Raw genomic sequence first — 18,089 nt, 5'->3', positions numbered from 1 at the left:
CATTTAGAGATATAAAATTTCCCCCAAGTACTGCTTTGGCAGCATCTCACCAGTTTTGATATGTTGTCTCATTATTGTCATTCTTTTTGATGAAATTATTTATTATTTCTATGATTTGTTTTTTGACCCACTCATTCTTTTTTTTTCCTAGACAATGGGGTTAAGTGACTTGCCTAGGGTCACATGGCCAGATTTGAACTCAGGTCCTCCTGACTCCAGGGCCAGTGCTCTATCCATTGCACCACCTAGCTGCCCCCTAAAGAGTGTACTGCTCTCCCACTCATTCTTTAGGATTAGAATATTTAGTTTCCAATAAAATTTTAAACTATCTTTCCATGGCCCTTTATTATATGTAATTTTTATTGCATCATGATCTGAAAGGGATGCATTTAATATTTCTGCCTTTCTGCAGTTGATTGTGAGGTTTTTATGCCCCAATACATGGTCAGTTTTTGTGTAGGTGCCATGTACCACTGGGAAAAAGGTATATTCCTTTCTATCCCCATTCAGTTTTCTCCAGAGGTCTATCATATCTAACTTTTCTAAAATTCTGTTCACCTCCTTAACCTCTTTCTTGTTTGTTTTCTGGTAAAATTTATCTAATTCTGAGAGGGGGAGGTTGAGGTCCCCCACTAGAATAGTTTTACTGTCTATTTCCTCCTGTGACTCATTTAACTTCTCCTTTAGAAATTTGAATCATATCATTTGGTGCACATATGTTTAGTATTGATATTACTTCATTGTCTATGGCACCTTTTAGAAAAATATAGTTTCCTTCCTTGTCTCTTTTAATTAGATGTTTTTTGCCTTTGCTTTGTCTGAGATCAGGATTGCTACCCCTGCTTCTTTTTTTTTTTTAACTTCGGCAGAAGCATAATACATTCTGCTTCAGCCTTTTACTTTTACTCTGTGTGTATCTCTCTGCTTCAAATGTGTTTCTTGTAAACAATGTATTATAGGATTCTAATTTTTAATTAACTCTGCTATCTGCTTCCATATTATGGGAGAATTCGTTCTGTTCCCATTCACAGTTATGATTACTAACTGTATATTTCCCTCCATTCCATTTTCCCCATATTTACACTTTGCTCTCTCTTTCCTTTCATCCTATCCTCACCAATATTTTACTTCTGACCACCACCTCCCTCAACCTGCCCTCCTTTCTATTAGCCATTTCTTTTTCTTTTCCCCTTCCAGATTTCTATACCTAACTGAATGTGTATGTTATTCCCTCTTTGTGCCAAATCTGATGAAAGTATCTTTGCCAAAAATAACTCAAAAATGGGGTCATGAAGAGTCAGACATAACTGAAATAACTGACTCAACAACAATAACAAAAAATATGTACTGAAAGATTATAGTAAAAGTCCCTAATGTGCCAAGACACTTAAGCCATTGCTTGATTCCAGTAGACTACATAGAGATCTTCTTGAAAGCTTTCCAACACTGTTCTTTAAGACTGTATCATATCATACAGGGTAAGACTCACCTGCCCCAATATTCTTTGGGTTCAATGAATATAAATGGTGGTTCTGTGTCTTACTTCCCTGTAAAGCTGGTCTTTACAAGGAAAAAATGTTCTCTTTGACAGGAGTCAATGGAAATGACTCCATGGAGAGATGGAGAAGCAGTGATTCAGGGCATTTATTTGACTTCACACATCCTGCTATTGTAAACAAAGCATCAAATTCTGGAAAGAGTCTTTCTCCTTCAGTAAATATTCTACCCAAAGAAAATCCTTCTTGCCAATTAATGGAGAGAGAGAGAGAGAAAAAAAAAGCAATTGTATTGAAAATACTCACAACTGGAAGAGTTGAGACTCATTGTAATCCTTTGAATTCGATGAAAGAAAATAAGTCTTGTTGAACTACAATCTTACCTATTGAATAGCTTATCTCATAATAAATGGTTTTCCCCTGTATGCACAATACATATTCATTTAATAATCAGGACAAATTGGAAAAGTCCTCCAACAAATCACAGTGTTCCATACCATCTTTCCTCACGGAGCTAGTAGGTCTGTATCCCAAAGAGGTAATAAAAAAAGGAAAAGAACTCACATGTACAAAAATATTCATAGCAGCTCTTTTTGTGGTGGTCAAGAATTGGAAATTGAGAGCACGCCTATCAATTGGGGAATAGCTGAACAAGTCTATATGAATGTAATGGAATACTATTGTTTCATAAGAAATGGTGAGCAGTTGGATTTCAGAAAAACCTGGAAAGACTTGCATGAAATGATGCTGAGTGAAGTGAGCAGAACCAGGAGAACACTGTAAACAGTAACAGCAACATTGTGCTGTGACTGACTTTGTTAGACTTAGCCCTTCTCAGCAATGAATCTAAGACAATTCCAAAACACTCATGATGGAAAATGCTATACACATCCAGAGAAAGAACTATGGAATCTGAATGCAAATTGAAGCATACTATTTCCTTTTTCTTTTGTTGTTTTTTGTTTTTTTCTTTCTCATGTTTTTTCTCTTTTGTTCTGATTTTTCTTTTGCAACATGACTAATGTGGAAATATGTTTAATATGATCATATATTTGCAGCCTATATTAGATTGCATTCCATCTGGGGAAGGGGGAGAGGAGGAAGGGGAGAAAACTAAAAATAAATAAATTAAACAGAAAACAAAGAAAAATTGAAGAACATGGAACATATTACCTATCAGACTTATGGATAGGTGCACAATTTATGAATACATAAGAGAGAGCACTGTGAGATATACAATGTATAATTTTGATTACATTAAATTAAAAAAGGTTTTATGCAAATAAAGCCAATGAAGCAAAGATCAGAAGGAAAGCAGAAAACTGGGAAAATTTTTTTTTGTATAGATTGTTCCTCAGATAAAGGTCATATCTCTTTTTTATAAAATGTGTCATAGATGTTTATTTCTAGTGAAAACAATGACACTAATGAGATGAAATTTTGTAGTGAGCTGCTAAATAACAGAACTAACCTATACACATTTTATTCATAGGAGATTCATGATGTACTGAATAATCATCCTCATACATTTCACATATGAACTGTTTAACAGTTATAGAATATCACTAATGATTGAACTTTTTCAAGATCTTTTAGGTCCTTTTCTGATTATATTCCTCTAGACCTAGATTTTTAACATTTGTATGAAATAAGCCTGCTGAAACCACCTGTGCATTTGTAAATTACCCAAAGCTTTCTTTCAATCATTTGTTAAACTCTGGACTGGTATCTGGTCTTGCAAATAAATGTGTGTGTGTGTGTGTGTGTGTGTGTGTATGTGTGTGTGTGTGTGTGTGTGTGTGTGTGTGTGTGTTTTTTGGGGAGGGAAGAGGCCCAGGCAATAGGGTTAAATGACTTGCCCAGGGTCATACAGCTAGTGTCGTGTCTGAAGCCGGATTTGAACTCAGGTTCTCTTGACTATAGGGCCAGTGCTCTATCCACTGCACCACCTAGCTGCCCAAAATGTATACATTTTTTAAGTGTATATTGGTTATCATCTGGGCTTCTTCCTAAATCAGACTTTGCTCTTGCTTTTGCTCTTTCAAGATGCTTAAATGAGGACAAATGTAAATCTTCCTTTTTAGTTTCTGAAGAGTCCTGGCTGGTGTCTACAGTGTCTCCTCCAAGTCCAAGTTCCCTGTATGCTGTGATATTTGGTGCCCTCTGGGGGATGTTTATTTTCTTTGTCATCTGTTTCATTCTTCTTACCTACTCCTTCCTTGTACTTTTCCTTTCCCTCGTGCTTTTCTTTTTCTTCATGTAAGCTAATATGTTCTTCAATCTCATCTTTTTTTTTTTTAAACCACATCTGCGTTTCAGGTAATTCTACAGTTTCATGTGAAATATTAAAGGAATAATGTCAAAGATCTATCGATCTTTGTCCTTTTGCTTTCTTGCTTTAAAATTTGCCTTTTTGTTTCTAATCCAGATTCATCTGTGCTTTTCTTTCTTCTTTCTGGGCTTAGAATGATACTTTCCAACTTTGTTTCTGATTGACTTGAATCTATTCTTTCTAGGCTTGTATGTCTCTGTTTTGGCTTTATTTCTGATGAAGTTGAGTATGTGATTTGTTTTACTGACTCTTTCAGATTCAGTGTTTTCACATATTAGTTTATCATTTCTTCCATCTATAGATTCTACAGAAATACCTTTCTCCTTTAATGAAACAGGAGGTAAAGGAGTACTTTCTTCAGGAGGAAGGTTTTCATTTTTTGTTTCAGCATTTTCTTGAATAATCAAAGATAAATCTGGAGGCTCTACTTCTATTTCTATTAGTGACAGACTCGTCTTAATTTTAGGTGTTTTGACAGGCAACTCAAAAATTTTGTGTGCTTGGCTTCAGGGATAGTTGGGGGAAGTGGAGAGACTGTTTTGTTCTACTTTTGGACTTGGGAATAGTGTCATCCTTGTTGGAAGAAACAGGTGTAGGCAGTAGAAAAGGAAACAGGCAAGCCTCAGATGGGAGAGGTTTATCCTCTTGCTTTTTATTTCATAGGATTTTGTTTTTGTTTTGAAGGCAATCAGGGTTAAATGACTTGCCCAGCATCACCCAGCTAGTTAGTGTCTGAGTCTGGATTTGAACTCAGGTCCTCTTCCCTCTATGGCTGGTGTGCCACCTAGCTGACCCAAGCTTACATTTTTTTTTCTTTTTGGTGAGGCAGTCGAGGTTAAGTGACTTGCCTAGGGTCACACAGCTAGTTAATGTCATGTGTCTGAGGCTGAATTTGAACTCAGGTCCTCTTGACTCCAAGGCTGGAGTTCTATCCACTGAGCCACCTAGCTGCCCCTATCCTCTTGCTTTTTAAATGAGAATTATAGCTGCTGAGAGAAACTTACCAGGAGTGGAGGATCATGCTTTATAAATAGGACATCATTGCCATTGTGTCCTTAAAATCAGGAAATTCTTTTGTTTCTGATTTCATGTGAAGAATTCAATCTAAATAATTAGATTTTTCTTCCCATGTTTTCAATTTCTATGTTCTTTCTTCATTCTGTCAAGCCAGTCTCAGGATTGTTGCTGAAGTTTTTTAAGACATAGGGGAGATGATGAATGACTCTGTTTTTGTTGAGTCCCAACAGTAGCATTCAAGTCTGGTGATAGGAATCCTGGATAATCTACTAATTGCAGTGTGATAGCATTTGTTAAAGGGGCTGTTCCTTCTATAGGTAAGGGAATATGCATAAATATGGATAGCTGAATCATTTCTGAAGTGGTTTTAACTGACGTGAAAAGCCTAACCAAAATTTCCATAAGAAAACATAAACTCCACTTCAACCTTGCAGACAACCCAGTTTCTAATCTTCATATAAAATTATTCAGTGAAGCATACTTTCTGAATTATTTCATAAAGATGTAAGCTAAAATTTTCTAACAGTACAGGAGATGCTTCCAAAACATCAAATTACCATAGTTCCAAATAAATCATATTCCTTTCATAATCTTGACATCTTGGAACCTGTACAGAGAAGTATTTAACTTCTCCAAATTTAACTGAAGGTTTCTTCTCATTATTGTTACAATTCACAGGATGAGTTTTAGTACATCTCATTATCTTATTTAAAGTGACGTGAATAAATAAATTTGCATAATACCATAATTTGATTCTGGGTGAAAAATATCTGCATTTCCTTGTATGAGTAGTTAGGCAGCCAACCGCATTTCCAGTTGGAACCAAAGATGGCCTGTCATGTACTACATCCAATTTTTACTTCCACTTCCTTTAAGAATTTTTCTCAGCATGTTCAACAGATTTTAGCCTGTCCCATCTTCAATCCCATTGCTAGATGGATTTGTCCTCCATGAGGTCATTTGCCAAAAGGAGCATGCCTGTGAGATGGTGTCAAAGTAGCTTGGTTCATCATTTTCATTAGCCTCCACTGTGGCTCTTGTGAAGAAAAGGGACCTAGAACAGGGAATGGACCTTGCTGTGCTGAGATTCACTAAGCTACCAAATCTTTTTTTTCCATCAGGGTTGGCTTCATCCCGTCCCCCCCAAACCCAACCTTCACCTAGGCCCCCATGACTGACTACAATGGCTTGGGCCATCCTTTGCTACTCAGATATATAAAGAATTTTGTCAAATCTATAAGAATACGAGTCATTCCCCAATTGACAAATGGTCAAAAGATATGAAGTCAGTTTTCCAATGGAGAAATCAAAACAGTTTATAGTCATATGAAAAAATGCTCTAAATCATTATTAAATAGAGAAATACAAATTAAAACAACATTAAGATGTCATTTTACACCTGTCAGAGTGGCTAAAATGATGTAAGGGGAAAGTGACAAATATTGGAGGGAATGTGGAAAAATTGAGACCTTAATTCATTGTTGGTGGATCTTTGAGCTGATCCAGCCATATTACAGAGATATCTGGAATTATATCCAAAGAGTTATTAAACTGCCTATACCCTTTGACCCAGCAAAACCACTATTAGGTCTGTTCACCAAAATGATTTGGGAAAAAGGAAAAGAACCTATATATTCTAAAATATTTATAGTAGCTCTCTTTGTGGTGTCAAAGACCTGGAAATTGTGGGGATACCTACCAATTGGGGATTGACTAAACAAATCATGGTATATGTTCATGATGGAATATTGCTCTGCCTTAAGAAATGATGGGCTCAATAATTTTAGAAAAAACATGGAAAGACATGCACAAAATGAGCAGAACCAAGAGAACATAGCACACAGTAATAGCAATATTGTTTTAAGAAAAACTTTGAGTGACTAAGTCATTCTATTATAAATACCCAAATTAGCTGCAAATGTCCTATGAAGGAAGATGCTGTTTGCATCCAGAGTAAGAACTCACACACACACACACACACACACACATACACACACACACACACACACACACACATTTGTGTCTAAGGTTAGCCACCTCTAAGTTGGAAGGGGGAAGGAGAAGGGAAAAAAGAAAATCACATGATAACTTTGTTGTATATTTTAAAAGAATAGCAAGATTTATGCAATAGATCTGCAGTTTCAGGTGCAATCATCTTTTTTAAAAAAAATCCACTTTGTTATGGAAATGCTTGTTTTATTTCATAAGTTCAGAATTAAAAAAAATACCCCCCCAAAACAAAAAACAAAAAACAAAACACCTCATGTGGCCCATTGTTAACTTGACCTCATTGTAAATGAATGGAAGTTCAGTATCCTGTCTTCTTCTAAAGCTAGATGATGGCATTACAGGGAGAGAATATTTACTTATAAATGGACATTAATTCACAGAAAAAAAAACATCTGCTGTCATTCAGGCCACTTATTTGACTTTCTAGATCCTCACTGTTATCTTCATTGTATCAGGCCTATTAAGGTTCCATTAGATTTTATTTGCCCATGAAAGGGTTCTCTTTCAGTAAATGTGCCAAAGGATATAATTACTGCCAATTAAGGGAAAGAGAAAAGTCTTAACTGCTTAAATGCTTAAAACTGGGTCAGTCTAGGCCCATTGTAATGTGTTGAATCAAACAAAACAAAACAAAACAAGTCTAGATGAAATACAATCTTTGCCGTTCAATGGTGTATCTTATAAGAAGTGGCTTCCTCTTATATTGACAATAAATATTCATTGATTCATCAGAAAAAATTGATGAGATACTCCAAGAAAATAGGAAGTGCCCCATAACTTTCTTCCTCTTGACACAAGTCTTAAATGTTAAGTTGTTGTTCCTTATTCCAATGCAACTGAAAGATTGAATTCAATGTCAGTTACTTTATTCCATTTTGAATATACTTATGCTTTTAAAGAATATGTTCTTCATTAAAATTGATTCATTTGGTATTTTTCTAATTGGTAAAGAATCTTGAACCCCTATGAAGATCTCTTTACTTTCTCTGTAATGACCACAGTCCATGGAATAGAATTGAATTCCAAGCAATCTGTACTGAACCATCGGGATTAGAGCAAAAGTCCCTTTGTGAAGGTGTATTCCAAGGCACTGAAGACATTGCTTCATTTCAATAGATTATAATAGGGATCTTCTTGAAAGCTTTCCAATATTCATCTGAAACGTTGTGTTTGCACATGCAGCGTTAAGACTCATAGAACTCAATGTTGCCTTGGCCTCGATGTAAATGAATGGGAATTGCCTTCTTCTAAAGCTAGGTGATGGCTTTATAGGGAGAGAATATTTCCTTATAAATGAACACTATTCCACAGAAAGACAGAACATCTGCTGTCATTCTAGGCACTTAACTTCTAAATCTTTTTTATTGTCTTCATTGTATCAATCCTATAAAGCTTCCATTAGATTTTATTTGCCCAAGAAAGAGTTTTTCTCTTTCACTAAATGTTTTACCAAAGAAATCCTTACTGCCAATTAAGGGAAAGAGAAATATCTTAACTGTACTCAAAATGCTCAAAACTGGCGCAATCTAGACCTATTGTAATGTATTGAATCCAACAAAACAAAACAGGTCTCAGTGAAATACAATCTTTTCTATTCAGTGGTAAGAAATGATAAATAAACACAAATTAAAACAGTACTCCAACAAAATATGAAGTGCCCCATGGCCTTCTTCCTCCTAATACCTGTCTTAAAGGTCTAGTGATTGTTCCTCATTCCAATACAAATGAAACATTGAATTCAATGTTTATTACTTATTCCATTTTAAGTATGCTCATCCTTTTAAAGAATGTGTTTTTCACTAAAACTTGTTGATTTGCTATTTGTTTCTATTGGCTATAGAACCTTGAAAGCTCATGTACAGAACAGAGCTGAAGCCCAAACATTTGGTACTGAAGCATGGGGATTATAGGAATAGCTCTTTCTGAAGGAATATTCCAAAGCACTGAAAACATTGCTTGTTTCCAGTAGATTATACAGGGATCTTCTGGAAATGTTTCCAAAGTTTTTAAAGGTTTCATTTAGATATCTAAGGTAAGACTCTTATGGCACAATGTTTTCTTCACCTTGATGTAAATGAATGGGAGCTAGGTATCTTGCCTTCCTCTAAAGCTAGGAGAAAGCGTTTCCTTATAAATAGACAAAATTCCACAGAAAGGCAGAATATCTGCTTTCATTCAGGGCACTTACTAGACTTTCTAGATTTCCACTATTATCTTCATTGCATCAAGGTTATTCAAGTTCCATTAGATTTTGTTTGCCTGTAAGAGGATTCTTCTGATTCAGTAGATGTTCCACCCAAAAAAATCCTTTCTGCCAATGAAGGAAAGAATAAAGTCTTAAGTGGGCCCAAAATGCTAAAAACTTTCAAAGTTTAGGCTTTTCATTGGAGTCAATACATTGCCACTAGGCCTAGACTATGGAGTTTCCAGCATTTGAGGTCCAGAGATTCTCTCCCTCAATTGGCATAAAGGATTTTCTTTGGTAGAACCTTTACTGAAAGATAAGAAGCTTTTTTGGGGCAACCAAATCTAATGGAACCTTAATAGGCTTGATCAAATGAAGAGATTAGAGAGGGTCTAAGTCTGGGAAGTCAAATAAGTACCCTAAATGACAGCACATGTTCTAGCTTTCTGTGAAATTTTCTCCATTTGTAAGGAAACATTCTCTGCTTGTAAAGCTTTTGCCTAACTTCAGATGAAAGCAAGATACTGAACTTCATGCATTCACATTGAGACCAAGGCAATATTGGGCTCTATGAGTCTTACAAATTCAAAAGGTAGCTTTTCAAAACAGTGTTGGAAAGGTTTCAAGAAGATCCCTATATAATCTATTGAAATGAAGCAATGTCTTTAGTGCCTTGGAATATTCCTTCACAAAGGGACTTTTGCTCTAATCCCCATGGTTCAGTACTCATTGCTGAGGATTCAGCTCTATTCCATGGACTGTGGTCATTACAGAGAAAGAATGAGATCCAAACGAGGGCTTTCAAAGCTCTTTACCCAAGAGAATCAAGCCAAATATATCTGTAGGAATGAAGAACACATTCTTTCAAAGAATAAGTACCCCAAAAGTCCTAGACCTCTTCATATGGGACACCCCAAGATCGTGGTATCAGGCCCTGTCTAAATGAATTCAACTCATATCTTCTTCAGCCAGAGGAAAAGTTTATTAGTGATTAATCGCATAGGCCAGGTGACACCCCTAAGGACAAGTGGGTGTGAGAAAGGCTCAGCCTTTTGGGCTTGAGAGATTCTCAGGCTATTAGCTGAATGTTAGTAACACCTGTGGGGACAAGCAGGCATGAGAAAGTCTCAGCCTTTTGAGCATGAGGTTCTCAGCATCTGAATGAGGGCCAAGGTGGGTCTTAAACACTAAAATAACTTTGGGTGGCCAGAGAAGGGGGCTGGGAAAAGGGTCTAGGTAAGAATTCTAATTGGGGAGGTCTGAGAGATTGAATAGACAATGGGAATAGCTAATGGAGGAAACAGGAAGGCATAGGTCAAAGGTAGATAAGGGGAGTAGTTTAAGTGTTTTATGGGGCTTGTAATAGAGGGAGCTGGAAGGCATCTGAGTAAGGCCAAAAGGTGGAGGCTAAGGCTTCCAAAGGGAGATAAGGGGAGTCAATAAGGAACCATTTGAGACAAGAATAAGGGCTTTCTGAGGCCCATAGACAAAAGGGAGCCAGATTCTTTTAGGGAGAGGGGCAAAGGCACATCTGAATAAGATTAAAAGGTAAGCTAAGGTTTTCAAAGGGAGATGAGGGGCTGGGGCCTGTAGACAAAGGGGAGCCAGATTCCCTTTGGATCAAAGGGCAAAGACCTGGGCTTGAGCCACACCCCATCAGTAGAACATTTACTAAAAAGAACTCTTGTTGGATCAACCAAATCTAATAGAACCTTAGGATCATGTGATGAGAATAGTGAGGATCTAGGAAGTCAAATAAGTGCCCTGACTGACAGTAGATGTTCTAGCTTTCTGTGGAATTATGTCTATTTGTAAAGAAATATTCACCGCTTGTAAAACTTTTGCTTAGCTTTGGAGGAAAGCAAGAAACTGAATTCCAATTAATTTGTATTGAGGCCAAGGCAACATTGGGCCCTAGGAATCTTATAATCTCACAAGGCAGGCTTTCAAAATAGTGTTGGAAAGCTGTCAAGAAGATCCTTATGTAATCTACTGGAAAGAATCAAGGTCTTCAATGCCTTGGAATATTCCTTCACAAAGGGACTTTTGTGCTAATCCACACATTTCAGTACTGATTACTTAGCATTCAGCTCTATTCCATTGACTGAAGTCATTACAGAGAAAGCAAAGTGTTCTAAACAAGGGCTTTCAAAGTTCTTTACCAGTAGAGCCAGAGTAAACAGATCAGTTTGAACTAAGAACACATTCTTTTAAAGGATAAACATAGTTTAAAAAAGAATAAAGTAAAAATAATTGAATTTAATGTTTCATTTGCATTGGTATGAGGAACAAGAACTTGATCTTTAAGATTAGTATTAAGAAGAAGAATGTTCTGAGGCATATCCTATGTTATTTGAGTGCCTTTTCAATTTGTGCTGTATATTATTGCAACAAGGGAAATCTTTTCTTAGAAGGTAAGCCATTGAATGGGAAAGACTACATTTCCTTAAGACTTGTTTTGTTTCGTTTGATTCAATACATTGCAATAGGCCTAGGCTGTGGAGATTCTTCCTTTTTAGGTCCAGTTAAGACTTTTCTCTCTCTCTTTTTTTTTTTTAAGACTTTTTCTCTTTCCCTCAATTGGCCAAAGGAATTTTCCTTGGTAAAACATTAGCTGAAAGAGAAGAACCCTTTTTACACCAATGAAATCTCATGGAACTTTAATAGGATTGTTACAATGAAGAGAATAGTGAGAATTTAGGAAGTCAAGTAAGTGCCCTGAATGTCAGCAGATGTTCTAACTTTTGGTGGAATTGTGTCATTTGTAAGGAAACATTCTGTGTTTGTAAGTTTTTTGCCTAGCTTTAGAGCAAAGCAAGATACTGAATTACCATTCATTTCCATTGAGGCCAAGGCAACATTGAGCCCTATGATTATCACACTGGAAGTTGAAATATAGCCAAAATCTACTGGAGTGAAGCAATGTCTTTAGTGCCTTGGAATATGCCTTCACCAAGAGAGTTTTGCTCTAAATTCCATGGTTCAGTACCGATCACTTAGGATTCAGCTCTATTCCATTAGACAGAAAGCAAAGAGATCCAAAGAAGGTTTCAGAGTTCTTTAATCAATTAAACCAGAGCAATTCAATGTGATCAATTTGAGTGAAGAATACATTTTTTCAAAGGATAAACATATTCAAGACAGAATAAAGTAAAAGTTATTGAATTCAATGCTTCATTTGCTTTGGAATGAGGAACAAGAACTTAATGTTTAAGAGTAGTTTTAGTAGGAAGAATGGTATGAAGCATAGTGCTATATTTCGAGTTCCTTTTCAATTTGTGCTTGTCAATTAATGACTATCTCTACTGGCTGCCAGGGAAAACCTTTTATTAGAAGATAAATCACTGAGTGGGAAAGACGGTATTTCCTTAAGACTTGTTTTCTTTCATTGAATTGAATGCATTGCAATAGGTCTAGACTCTGGAGTTACAAGTATTTGTGGTCCAGTTAAGAATTTTCTCCTTACATCAATTGGCAGACAAGATTTTCTTTGGTAGAACATTCACTAAAAGAGAAGAACCCTTGTTGGGTAAATCAAATTGGATGGAATCTTAATTGTCTTGATACAATGAAGAGAATAGCGAGGAACTAGGAAGTAGGTAAGTGCCCTGACTGACAGTAGATGCTCTAGCTTTCTGTGGAATTGTGTCCATTTGTAAGGAAACATTCTGCGCTTGTAAAGCTTTTACTTAGCTTTAGAAAAAAGCAAGATGCTGAACTTCATACTTTTATGTGGAGACCAATGCAACCTTGGGCTCCATGAGTCTTACACTGGATATCACAACCAGCCTTTCAAAATGGTATTGGAAAGCTTTCACAACCATTCCTGTATAATATCCTGGAATGAAGCAGTATCTTCAGTGCCTTGGGATATTCCTTCACAAAGGGACTTTTGCTCTAATCCTCATGGTTCAGTACCCAATGCTGAGGACTCAACTCTATTCCACTGACTGTGAAAGGAAAGAGATACAAAGGGAGTGTTCAATGTTCTTTACTAAATAGAACCAGAGCAAATAGATTGATTTGTATAAAGAGCACATTCTTTCAAAAGATAAGCATATTCAAGATATAATAAAGTAAAAGTCATTGAATTCAGTGTTTCATTTGCAATGGAGTGAGGAATGAGAACTTTGTGTTTAAGACTAGTTTTAGGAAGAATGGTATGAAGCACATTTGATGTTTTAGTCCCTTTTTGCTTTTATGCTGGTGGATCAATGGCTCCCTCTAGTGACTAATGGGAAATATTTTCTTAGAAAGTAAATCATTGAAAAAGATTGTATTTCCTTAAGACTTATTTTATTTCATTGATTGAATACATTGCAATAGGCCTATACTGTGGAGTTTCTATCCTTTTCAATCCAGTGAATTCTTTTTTCTTTCCATCAATTGGCAGAAAGGATTTTCTTTGGTAGAACATTTATTGGAAGTGAAGAATCCTTTTTGGGCAACCCAAATCTGATGGAACCTCAATTGGATAGATACAATAAGGAGAATAGGGAAGATCTAGAAAGTAAAATAGGTGCCCTGAATAACAACAGATATTCTAGCTTTCTATGGAGTTGTGTCCATTAGTGAAGAAACATCTTGTGCTTGTACAGCTTTTGCTGAGCTTTAGAGGAAAGCAGCATACTGAAATCTCATTCGTTTCCATTAAGGCCAAGGCAACATTGGACCCTATGAGTCTTACACTGGATGTCAAAAGGCAGCTTTTCAAACAAGCGTTGACAAGCTTTCATGATGATGCCTATATAATCTACTAGAAAGAAGCAATGTCTTCAATGCCTTGGAATATTCTTTCACAGAGAAACTTTTGCTCTAACACCCATGGTTCAGTACCCACTGCTGAGGATTCAGCTTTATTTCATTGACTGTGGTCATTATAGAGAAAACAAAGAGAACCAAATAAGGGAATTCAAAATTCTTTACCCTATAGTGTCAGAGCAAATCAGTTTGAATGAAGAATACATTCTTTCAAATAATAAGCATATTCAAGAAAATAAAATAAAAGATATGGAATTCAATATTTCATTTGCATTAGAATGAGGAACAAGAGCCTCTTGTTTAAGAGGAGTGTTAGGAGGAAGAATGGTATGAAGCACATTCTCTGTTTTAGTTCCTTTTCAATTTGTGCTGGTGAATCAATGGCTCCCTCTAGTGGCTACAAGGAGAAACGTTTTCTTAGACGGTAAATCATTTCATGAAAAAGATTGCATTTCCTCAAGACTTTTTTCTTTTAAATTTAATTGATTTAATATATTGCAATAGGCCTAGACTGATGAGTTTCTACCATTTGGGGTGCAGTTAAGACCTTTCTTTTTCCCTCAGTTGGTGGAAAGGATTTTCTGTGGTAGAACATTTACTGAAAGTGAAGAACCTCATTTGAGCAAACCAAATGTGATGGAACCTCAATTAGATTTATACAATGAAGGTAATAGTGAGGATCTAGGAAGTCAAATAAATGCCCTGAATGACAGCAGATATTTTTACTTTTTATGGAATTGTGTCCATTTGTGAAGAAACATTCTGTGCTTGTAAAGTTTTTGCCTGGCTTTAGAGGAAAAGCAAGATACAGAACTTCATGCATTTCCATTGAGGCCAAGGCAACATTGGGCTCTATGAGTCTTACACTGGATGTCAAATGAGTGTTGGCAAGCTTTCATGATGATGCCTATATAATCTGCTGGAAAGAAGCAGTGTCTTCAATGCCTTGGAATATTCCTTCACAGAGAGACTTTTGCTCTAATCCCCATGGTTCAGTACCCATTGCAGAGGATTCAGCTCAATTTCATTGACTGTGGTCATTACAGAAAAAGAAAGGGGAAAAGAAAGCCTGTTTTACCCTGGAGCCATGTAAAAACAAACACACGCACACACACACAAACAATGGCAACAGCAACAGCAAAAGATGAGGCCCTGCTCAAAGAGTAATGAGTAGGTCCTTATTTTCCAGGCAGTGGTGATTTGGATGAACAGATTCTGTCAGCTACGAGATTCTACTGGGACCAGGAAAAGCTAGGAAGTAATTACAGCCACATTTGAACTCAGGTCACAAAGAGTTGGGCGTGACTGAAATAACTGAACCCACAACAATTCCAGGCCCGGTGCTCATTCATTGCACCACTGTATAAATGTTAGTACTTGCTGCTATAATGAAGAACCAATGAAAGGAAATTTTCTCTTGTACCTGATGTTCTGTTTTTTTAAGACTGGATCTTTCTGTCTTACCCAGGCTAACAGTTCAGTCGCTACTCGTGGTTTGATCCTAAGTACTGATTGGTACAGAAGATTTTTTTCCATTAATACAGTATTTGTTTCTTCCCTTTGTCAAACCCTGACCCATGCCTTCCCCAGGGTTGCCTGGTAAGATGGAGGGGGAGGTATGCATAGGTTAGAAGAGACACGGAAGGACCAGGATGACAAGGAGGAATGTTCAGAAACATTGGGGTATAGAAATAGCTCCAACACATGTCGAAGAGGATGAGGAAGGCCACCATCAGACAAAAGAGCCCCATGGTCTCAGAAAGGGCAAAGCCCATGATGGCGTAGGAAAAGAGCTGCTGCTTCATGGTGGGGTTCCTGGCATAACCAATGACGAGACTTCCAACCACAGTCTAAATCCCAGCTCCAGAGCCAGCCACCCCAACAGTGACAGCCCCAACCCCAATGAACTTGGCTGCTGTGCCAATGTCCCTTGAGATGGCCTTGGTTTGGAATCCACATCTGGGGACAAGTGAGGTCAAGGAACCTGATGCTGCCAACATGCTGAGGTTCTCATCTGTCCGAACCTCTGGCCGTTTTAGCACCATTGCAGATAACAGTCCTGCTCCTCACAAGGGCAGGTGTAGAGATGAACTTGGCCCAGGAGTACATTCTCAGGGGGTGAGGGGCAAAGCTGAAGAGCTGTTGGCGGAGCGGAGGAGACGGAGAGGGGGAGAAATTATACCTTTTTAAAAAATTTTGCGAGGCAATTGGGGTTAAGTGACTTGCCTAAAGTCACATAGAGTGTTACGTGTCTGAGGCCGGATTTGAATTCTGGTCCTCCTGACTCCAAGACCAGTGCTCTATATCCACTGTGCCACCTAGCTGCCCCTAGAAGTTTTAACCTATTTGTTTATTTGACCTAGGATGGGTCACCCCTCCTTGGGCAGTCTGGTGGCCCTCTGCTCTTGGGAATTCACAATACTGGTGCCAGATTTAGTGTGGACCATAGACTGACTTTAGTCCTACTGAAGCTCAGAACTCCTGAAGTCAAGGGATACCAGCTTCAGCCTCCTTAGCAAGATGGTACAAGTGTGTACCACCATGTCAGGTTCTCTGATTCTCACTAATAACAAGAAAATGGTTGCTGGAGAGGAAATTATGGGATTTGGGGGAGGAGGGCAGAAAGGTTCATTTTCTTCATAAATCCTATGTCCCTTCATGCTCTGAATTCTTTCTTGTAAAATAAATTTTACTGATATATTTTGGTTTTGTCACCCAAAATTTCCTTATGTACATCCCTATCCTTTTCTTGGAGAATGTTCTCTTATATAATCTTTTTCTTTTATTATTCTGTCCTGCCCATTATACCTCCCTCCATTCCTCCTGAGAATATTAAAAAAAGGAAAAGAAAAGAAAAGAAGAGAAAAGAAGAGAAAAGAAAGGAAAAGAAGAAGAAAGTCTACAATATATAGCTGCAGAGGTCAGAAAAATAAATTCTCATATTGGCCAAATCTGAAAATATATTCTTATTACATTTTAAAATAATTGCCACTCCAATAGGAGATAGTATGTGTATTTCATCTTTTAATAGCCAACTAGGTGGCACAATGAATAGAGCAAGAGAAATGGTATCAGGAAGACCTCAGTTCAAATTCAACGTCAGAAACTTACTCACTAGGCAAAGTCATTTAATGGATGCCTGCCTCAGTTTCTTCATCTTTAAAATGGGGATCCTAAAAGCACGTACTTTCCAAGATTGTTGTGAGGATACAATGAGATAATATTTTTAAAGCACTCTGCAGGTCTTAATAATGCTAGTTATTATTGTTCATTCATTCATTCTTCCGGACCTATGTCTTACCAGTGTGGTAGAGTTCTAAAGTCAAAGCTGTTTTTCTCTATAATGTTATCATTGAATAAATTGTTCTAGTTCTGCTCACTTTACTTTGTGTTAGTTCACAAAGTTCTTCCTGGTTTCCTATGAAACTGTTCATTTTATAATTTCTTATGGCACAACAATATTCTATTATTTTCATATGCCATAGTTTGTGACTTATTCTTTGAGAGTCCCCCAAGTGGCTGCTGAGCCATAAGAGCTGATAAACTCGGGTGCCACCGCCAGTGAAAGAAGAGGTAGCTGCTGGCTGGGGCCCTCTTTCATGTAGGTCTCCAGGTGACAAGATTTTATTTCAGTGAATAATGGCACAGAGCAGACCTTCTCTACTTTGAAAAAAAAATTGGTTGTCAGGCATCACATCTCCCCACAGGGAATGTCAATTCAATTAACTAGGCTTGTACTCCGCCCAAAGCTATTTTTTTTTCCTCTCTTGAATGTTTTTCTTCCTTTATCATTGAATTTGTGAGCAATGGCAGGTCTTACCCAAGTACCAGGGAAATAGTGACTAAGTAGGGCAAGAATGGGCAGGAACCAAGAGAAGAACTGTTATTGGAGAAAGGACATTAGAAAAATCAATTACGGCTGTTTGATCTAACAATACCAACAGAGAGGATATGTAACATAGCTCATTAGAAGTCTTGCTAAAAAACAATTATATATCCCATTGAGACTTGCCTATCAACAGTCTGAAGCAGCTAAGATACTGAATACTGTTTTAATTATTCTGTGAATGTACACTGGGATTCTCTTTGACTAAAGGCAGATAGGCAGTACAGTTGATAGAGTCCTGGGCCTGGAATCATGAAGACCTAAATTAAAATCCAAACTCAGAAACCACCTATGTCACCCTGTGCAGGTCATTTAGCTGCTATCTCCTTCAGTTTCCTCACCTGTAAAACATGGATCATAACAACATCTACTCGTGAGGAAGGAACGTCAGAAGTCATTTAG

The 18,089-nt window shown here is 37.3% G+C and overlaps 2 pseudogenes; both read right to left on the bottom strand.

Moving 5' to 3' along the window:
* Nucleotides 1-3,855: 3,855 nt before the first annotated feature.
* On the bottom strand, nucleotides 3,856-15,337 carry LOC144456524 (cation channel sperm-associated targeting subunit tau-like; annotated as a pseudogene).
* On the bottom strand, nucleotides 15,337-15,925 carry LOC144456523 (ATP synthase F(0) complex subunit C2, mitochondrial pseudogene; annotated as a pseudogene).
* Nucleotides 15,926-18,089: the final 2,164 nt, after the last annotated feature.

This window comes from Phascolarctos cinereus, unplaced genomic scaffold, assembly GCF_003287225.1.
Source record: "Phascolarctos cinereus isolate Bilbo 61053 unplaced genomic scaffold, phaCin_HiC Scaffold_4;HRSCAF=312, whole genome shotgun sequence".
Classification (NCBI taxonomy): Eukaryota; Metazoa; Chordata; class Mammalia; order Diprotodontia; family Phascolarctidae; genus Phascolarctos; species Phascolarctos cinereus.
Note: the sequence above shows the minus strand (reverse complement) of the source record. Positions and strands in the feature narration are given on the sequence as shown.